Source organism: Schistocerca americana, chromosome 7 (assembly GCF_021461395.2).
Source record: "Schistocerca americana isolate TAMUIC-IGC-003095 chromosome 7, iqSchAmer2.1, whole genome shotgun sequence".
Lineage (NCBI taxonomy): Eukaryota > Metazoa > Arthropoda > Insecta > Orthoptera > Acrididae > Schistocerca > Schistocerca americana.
The window spans coordinates 108,468,672-108,477,224 of NC_060125.1; positions in this window are offsets into that span (position 1 = coordinate 108,468,672).

The following is an 8,553-nucleotide window of genomic DNA, read 5'->3' on the forward strand; positions in this document are numbered from 1 at the left end:
TATGAATTATGAACATCTCTGCACATAACTACTAAGCAATTGTTTTGATTCACAAGGAGATAAAGTGCTACACACAACTTAAATGAGACTACTGCAAGTATTGCAGATCTGAGGTGTGCTGCTGTGGGATGGAAGGTCTGCAGCTGCACCATATTGAAATTGTATAAGTTGTATCTTATTCATCTCTGTTGCATGAGTATACAATTTTTGCTGCAGCAGTTATCGGTCTTGGGCTGACACGCCCATTCTGAAACCACACACTTTGTTTTTAACTGTAACTCGTCATGCAATATGGTGCCAAAAGGCATGAATAGCTTCTGTATAGAAAGTCAAACTATGGGCAACAAGTACTGTTATTGGTAAGTTAGCCTATGTTTCTACAGTTGCCCTGAATGGCAACAAAAAAATTATCAATTTTCCTCACTACTGCAAGCCTTTGGCTCAGTTTAAAAAGTTGTAATTACATACTTGAAGTGTCAGTAAAGGGAGTCAAAACACACACACACCACTGCCACCACCACTACTTACTGTCTTATCCCCTGCACTCATCCACAACCCTACTGCAATGAGCAACCATCTCAGTTGCCGTGCATAGTGGGGTGGAAGGGATACAGATAGCAGGGTATGGAGGGGGGAAGATGCTGCAGTACTGCCTGTGGAGGTGTGAAAGGACACAAAGGTGCTGCTAGATGCAGCACGGGAAGCAATGCTGGGGGAAAAGCGGAGAGACCCAGAAGAGAAAATGAGACCTTCACAGACTGAAATTACTCTTTCCATCATGTCTGCCCAGTCACTTACCATTACCCACATATCCACTGACTGGACACAAAGGAAAGTCCTCCTCATAACATGGTGATTGCTATTAGGTCCAAATGCGGACACAGCAGAGATTCATGCATGATGGCATGTGTTCACCAGTGGCAACACTCTCCGCTATGTTTAGCACATTATATAGTGCAGTACTATGCATTAATTTGTATTTCTTGGTTGAGTTGATGTCAGTGTACAGGAAATCTTGTTCAACATTCTGCACACTTTTTTTTTGCGCAACTTTACACACCATCGAAATGTTCACAGTGCTGAGAAGAGTGGAGCATGACCACTTGTGAAAGATGCTATGTTGTCATACCAACTTAGCTGCAGCCACTGTCCAGAATTCTCACTAAGAAACTGTCTGTCTGCCCACCACGAACATGAGGTCAAGACATGACTGTCCCATCCAGTTCTGAGCATGCAGCCCAACCTTTTGTGCTTGACTTCAATGACTGCTTCAGTCTGTGCCTCACAATTTGTCAATTGTGCATGTGGGAACTACCTGCAACATATCCATGTTCCAGTAACCTTGTTGGCCTCAAACTTCATGTTAGTCATTGTCCCCACTTGTGTCTCTCTATCCCTTTACCTGCTTACACACCGCTCCATAGCATGGCCTTGCAATGCTACACCCAGTGGCCCACCATCTTGCCCCTACCAAATGCCTGCATACCCCCACAGGCACCACTAAAGCATCTTCCCCGACACACCACTATACCTCCTCGCCCACTACTTCTGGGCCCCCCACTGTTGACTTCACCTGAGATAGTTGCTCACTGAATTGAGACCTAGTGTCTGCAGATCGTGGCAATGTATTTATCTACATCCAAAGGCCTCTGTTCAACTGCTTAGTCTATTTTTAAATATTCTCATCTACAATACAAAAGGCAATACTACAGCATGTGATGAAAATCTTATCTGCACATGTCAAACTCTTAAAAAACAAAGTTATTGGTGTTTAGTGATATACAATATACGGTTGTATGTAGCATTTGACAAGCTACATTTATTGGCTGAGTCTGAAATGGGTGGAACTGGATTCTGAAGCTGCGTGTTTTTCAGTATTGCATCTTATTGACTGCATTTAATTTAGAGGAACATTGTGACTCAGAAAATAGGAATCTAGAGCAATGTAAAATGGGTGGTTGCTTTAAAAGAGGGAGCGGGGGGGGGGGGGGGGGGGGACCAAACTAAGAGGTCATCAGTCCCTTGTTCCTAAACAAACAATGCCACAAGTGTGAGAATAAAACAGACAAGACATACAACACAAAACAGAAAGAAAGGAAAGACGAAAAAACGAAGGAAGGGCAATGAGCACTAAAAGGAACAAAAGGACAAGAAAACAACAGAGAGTAAAAGGAGAAAGCAGATTACAGTGGCCGGCCGACCACGAAAATAAAAAGGAAAAAGCCAGCCACCCTGCAACATATTAAAAACTCCACCCTAAAAGCACTAGGGTGGAGGACACTGAGGGACAATGGACATGTGCTAAAACTCAGATCAAATGATAAAACCCACCCTCACGGATGAAACATAAAACCAAATCAGCTGATGAGGCATTGTCTGCTAAAATCAATGATAACGAGTCTGGCAACCAAAGAAGTCGCAGGGCAGCCAAAGGAGGACAGAGCAGAATAATATGGGTCACTGTCAACCAGGCGCCACACCGACACTCGGGCAGGCCTTCACAGTGCAGGAGGTAGCCGAGGGTTGCCCAGGCATGGCCAATGCGGAGCCAGCAGAGAACCGCCAAGCCCCAGCGAGAGGCCCTGATCGAAGACTTCCACACATTCGTGGTCCCCTTAATGGCTCGCAGACCACTGAACGACTGGACCAGACCATGATATAGATGGACTCCTGGATGGACACTACCAAAGGATGACGAGTCTAGCACTGGTCGATAGTTTTCAGGCTGCTCAAGGAGTCAGTACATTAAAGAAAATACTCCCCAGGACATGAACGGAGATACTGAAGTGCATGAGAAATGGTCACCAGTTCTGCAGTGAATACACTGCATCCATCGGGTAAGGAATGCTGTTCAATATGGCCGCTGTGAATGTAGGCAAAACCAACACGACCATCAGCCATCGAGCCGTCAGTGTAAACCACTTCAGAGCCTCGGGACATGTCAAGAATCGAGAGGAAGTGACAGCAGAGAGCTGCAGGTTTAATGGAGTCCTTAGGGCCACGTGAAAGGTCCAGACAAAGCTGTGGCTGAGGCATACACCATGGAGGTGTACGTGAACTCAAGTAGAGGTGGGGAAGGGAAGGACTCGAGTTCGCAGAGAAGGGACCGCACGCAAACCGCAATCGTTAGTCCCTACCTGGGCTGCCGATGCGGGAGATGGACTGCCATGGACGGAAAAAGGAGACAGAAATTCGGATGCTCAGGAGTCTATGAATGTGTGCTACATAACTGGCGAGCAGTTGTGCATGTCTGATTTGCAATGGAGGAACCCCAGCCTCCACCGGTACACTGGTCTCCGGACTCGCCCTAAAAGTTCCTGTCACTAGTCAAACCCCGCAGTGGTGCACAGGGTCGAGTAAATGCAACGCTGAGGGTGCTGCCGAACCATAAACCACACTCCCATAATCAAGGTGGGACTTAACAAGGGCTTTATAGAGCTGCAGCAGAGTAGAGCTATCTGCACCCCAGTTGGTGTTGCTCAGGCAGCAGATAGCATTGAGGTGATGCCAGCACTTCTGCTTAAGCTGACGAAGATGAGGAAGGCAAGTCAAATTTGAGCGTCAAAAATCAATCCTAAGAATCGATGTTTCTACTACAGTGAGAGGATCATCATGAAGGTAAAGTTATGGTTCCGGACAAACGGTATGATGCAGACAGCCTGGAGCAGCAGTACGAAATGCAGAAGTTGTCTGCATACAGAGAAGGTGAGACGGAGGGCCCGACAGCTGCTGTTCGACCGTTAATGGCCACTAAAAATAGAGACACACTCAATGCAGAGCCCTGCGGGACTCCATTATCCTGGATATGGATGTAACTATGGGAGGCACCAACTTGGACACGGAAAGTATGGAGCAACAGGAAGTTTCAGATAAAAATCGGGAGCAGGCCTCGGAAGACCCCACTCATACAATGTAGCAAGGATATGATGTTGCCAGGTCCTGTTGTATGCTTTATGGAAATCAAAAAAGACGGCAACCAGGTATTGTCCTTTGGAAAAGGCTGTTCGGAAGGCAGACTTGAGGGACACAAGATTATCAGTGGTATAGCGACCCTGGCGGAACCTGCCCTGACCATGGACCCAGCAAGCCACGTGACTCCAGGACCCAACCCAACCGCCTACATACCATATGTTCCAGCAGCTTACAAAGAACATTGGTGAGGTTGGTGGGCCGATAGCTATCCACATCAAACGAGTTTTTAACAGGTTTGAGCACCAGAATGATGGTGCTCTCCCGCCATTGCAATGGAAAGACATCACACCAGATCCAGTTGAAGATGATGATATGTTGCTTGTTTTCAGACGAGAGATGTTTAATCATCTGGCTGTGGATCCGATCGGGCCCAGGAGCTGTGTCGTGGCAATGTGCAAGGGCACTGAGGAGCTCCCACTGTAAATGGGGCGTTACAGGATTTACTGTGGCGTGTAGTGAATGAGATGATGTTCCCTTCCAGCCGCAGTTTGAGAGTGCGAAAGGCTGGGGTGTAATTCTCCAACGCGTAGGCTCGAGCAAAGTGCTCGGCAATCGCGTTTGCATTGGTAGATAACACACCATTTATGGTAACATCAGGAACAGCTGTTAGGGTCTGATACCCGAAAAGACATTTGCCCAGACTTAGGAAGGTGACGTATGGCACCCAATGGTCAAGACTTATCTCTCCCAACACTCCTGCTTCAGTCGTTTGTTATGTTGGTGAATGTGGGCACGGAGTTGTTTAAAGGCTATGAGGTGCACCAGGGAAGGGTGCCACTGAAGAACTCACCGAAGCTCCTTAATTGCTTCAGCGACTTCCAGCAACCATCGAGGGACTGCCTTACACCTCGGGCACCCTAAAGAGCAAGGGATCGCATTTTCTGCTGCAGAAACGATTGTTGTACTCACCTGCTCAACCATCACAGTGATGTTACCATGTGGGGGAGATTCAACGGGGACAGCAGAGATGTAGTTTCCCTTGTTTAAAGCCCATCTTGGCAGGCGTCTGTGGGCCTGACACCGGGGTAGTGACAGGAAGATGGGGAAGCAGTCACTACCACACAGGTTGTCGTGTGCTCTCCAGGGGATAGATGGGAGAAGTGCTGGGCTGCAAATTGATAAATCAACTGCCGAGTAACTACCATGAGCCACACCGAAATGTGTGGGAGCCCGTATTTAAGAGGCAGAGGTCAAACTTGAGTCAGTAAGTTTTGATATCTCTGCCTCGCTCAGCAAGCGCAATGCCGTGCCACAAGGGGTTATGGGCATTAAAATCTCCCAAAAGTAGGAAAGTGCAGTTAATAAATTCAGTGGTACTGCACCATCTGGAGGAACATATACATTGCAGACAGTTATTTCCTGTGTCATCCATATTCTGACAGCCACAGCTTCAAGAGGGGTTTAAAGTGGCACAGGTTCACTACAGACTGAGTTTAGGACTTAAACACAAACTCCACACGACACTCGATTAAAGTCATTACAGTTCCTGTAGTATCCCTTATAGCTGTGGAGGACAGGGGTCCACATTGCCGGGAACCAGGTTTCCTGGAGGGCAATGCAGATAGTAGGTGTAAAGCTTAACAGTTATCGTAGCTCAGTCAGGCAGTGGAAAATACCACCGCAATTCCACTGGAGGATGACATCATCGTGAGACTGGGAAGGCATGGAACGTTCAATGAGGTAGTTTACACCTCAGAGTCACCTGCTGCCACCAACTTATTGCGTGAGCAGTCTATATCCATTGTGTCCGAGGGTCTGGCAAGATCTAGATCCTCGGCGGATGCCAAAATCTCCACCCCATCCTCAGATGCAGAGCTTGTAGGTAGTGGTGGTGTGGGTGCCACCGCAATTTCCTTGGCCTTAAGGGTTTTCTTTTTGAATTTCTCTCGCTGCTCATTCGGTTTTCCTGGCTGGGAGGACTTCATTGGCTCAGGGAGGGAAATGCCGCTGAACATTGAGGGGGCATGTGTAGTCTTCCAGCTCTGAGAGGTGACTGGATTTGGCAGAGCTGATGGTGCCAGAACTGTTGTAGCAGCAGCGTAAAATGCAGGCGTTCAAATTTTCTCTTAGCCTCAGTTTAGGTCAGTCAGTCCAGGGTCTTGTACTCCATGATTTTCCTTTCTTTCTGGAGAATCCTGCAGTCTGGTGAGTAAGGCGAACCATGCTCTCTGCAGTTGACACAGATGGGAGGTTGGGCACATGGAGTATTGGGATGTGATGGACATCCACAACTCGACAGATGGAGTAGGAAGTACAATGGGAAGACATATGACCGAACTTCCAGCACCTTAAGCGCCACACTGGGAGAGGGATATAGGGCTTTACATCACAGCAGTAGCCATCACCTTGACCATCTCAGGCAATGTACCACCCTCGAACACCAAGATGACGGCACCCGTGGCAACCTGATTATCCCTCAGACCCCGCTGGACACGCCAGACGAAATGTACATCTCATCGCTCTAAATTGGCACGCAGCTCGTCGTCAGACTGCAAAAGAAGTTCCCATGAAATATGATACTCTGGACCATATTTAAGCTCTTATGGGGCATTATGGTAACAAACATCCCCCAGCTTGTGACAAGCTAGTAACGCTCTTGACTGGGCAGAAGATGCTATTTTGATCAAGACTGACCCAGATCTCATTTTGGACAAGCCCTCCACCTCCCCAAACTTGTCCTCTAAATGCTCAACAAAAAACTGAGGCTTCATCGTCATGAAAGAATCCCCACCAGCTCTTGAACATACTGCCATCCTTAGACTGATGTTCCTCCCATGGTGTGGCCAGAGGAACAATTTGGGGTCATACTTCTGTGCGTTGAATTGAGCTTGTGAACGCTTACCGACTGCTGTTGTTTCACCACAAGAGATTATGGACTACGCTTCATCGCATGTCATCCGCCCTGATGCACCCACTTCGACCAGGGGCCCTCCCCATGGTTGCCCCACCACAACGGACTGGCTACTGTGCTGGATATCAGGTGCAAAGAAGTCCGTGTTCATCGTCGACATAAAGCGACACTATAATCCACCCACGGTGTCCTCGCCCAAGAGATGGAGAATGGGCAGGACTGCATTGGTACAAGAAAGTGGGCTAAAGATCTCAATGCACGATGGACACAATGCTCCATGTAAGACGCCCTTCCCCAATTGGCTCACTCTCCAGGAAAATTTTGAAAAATGTAGGTCAAACCCTAGAGGGGGCCATCACATAAAAGCTGAAACTTGTGGAACTTCTTTTAGTGGCCTCTTATAACAGGTAGGAATATCTCAGGCCTATTCTTACCCCTGGACCTGCACGGCAGAATGTAAAATGAGTGTCACATGAACTTGATGCACTTCTCTTGAAATATGCCTCATGAGACAGACTAAACAGGCTCTTTATGTCATGATTGCACAATGCTCTGAGTATGTGCTCAGACTCTTAATTGATGAGCCACTAAGCAGAATCATAAATGGAGATGTGTCGATAGCACAATCTCTTAAGCCTGAAATATATATGTCTCTAAGGCACAGCTAACAAGGGAAAATCCCCATTGCACCCCTCTCAGATTTAGAAGTAAGATGGTCGTGTGGAAAAAACTGAACACAGATCTAATTTGAAAACAGGAAGAACATGTACTGGATTGGAAAAAAAAGCAAAATAGAAACAGTGAATGGTCCAAGAACAAAAACTGCAATAAAGAGCAGGCAGACAGCAACCACATCGTGGATAAGTAGTCGAAATTGGACTGGCAAGTGGGCGAGCTGTGTTCAAAACTCTCTCATGCCATTACTTCACCCCCCCCCCCCCCTCCCCAAAACATTATGAACTGTCCACCTGGTCACTGAAATGTTTCTCTTTCTGTAGTCTTGGCAGTTGTCATACTATACACTTCATATAGACTATGAGAGATGTAAGAATACTTTACCGTCGCACGTAATTGTGATGAATAGGGAGAGCAGGTGAGATACCACATAAATGCCTCACACAAATGAAAACAATCAGGTGTGAACTATGGTACAATAAAGGAATTCAAGAGTCAAGACTTCCAAAAAAGAATGCGATTTCATTTCGAAAATGTTAGAAGCATACGCTCTGAAAGGGTAGAGAAACTGTTCTATTTATGTGTTGCAGCTCTCTCCTGCGTGGCAATCCAACACCATAACCATGACCATTTGTCTTCATGGCTGCTCTACATTGCATTTCTTGTTCTTGAAATGTTCAGTGTTTCTATTTTGCTATTTTTTTCACAGTCCAGTACACATTGTTTTCATGCTTGATCTGTCTTCAGTTTTTGACGGGCTTTCCTTTACGCTCTCTTACCACTAAATCTGAGGTGTGCAATCAGGAATTTACCTTGTAATGAGAAACTAGTAATTCCAAGAGACAAGACATGAAAGCAAGGATATTACATGCAAAAGCAATATGCCAAAATTGGGTTATTGTGAGTGATTTATAAAATAAAAATTTGAAGAGCAGTGTTCCAGGCTATTATTCATAGTAATGTCAGTTATGCCTCTGGACACAAATGTTTCTGGCATAAAGGCAAGTTGACAGTGGTTGTGAGATGAATTCTGCAACTCTGCTAAGGAGCACCAT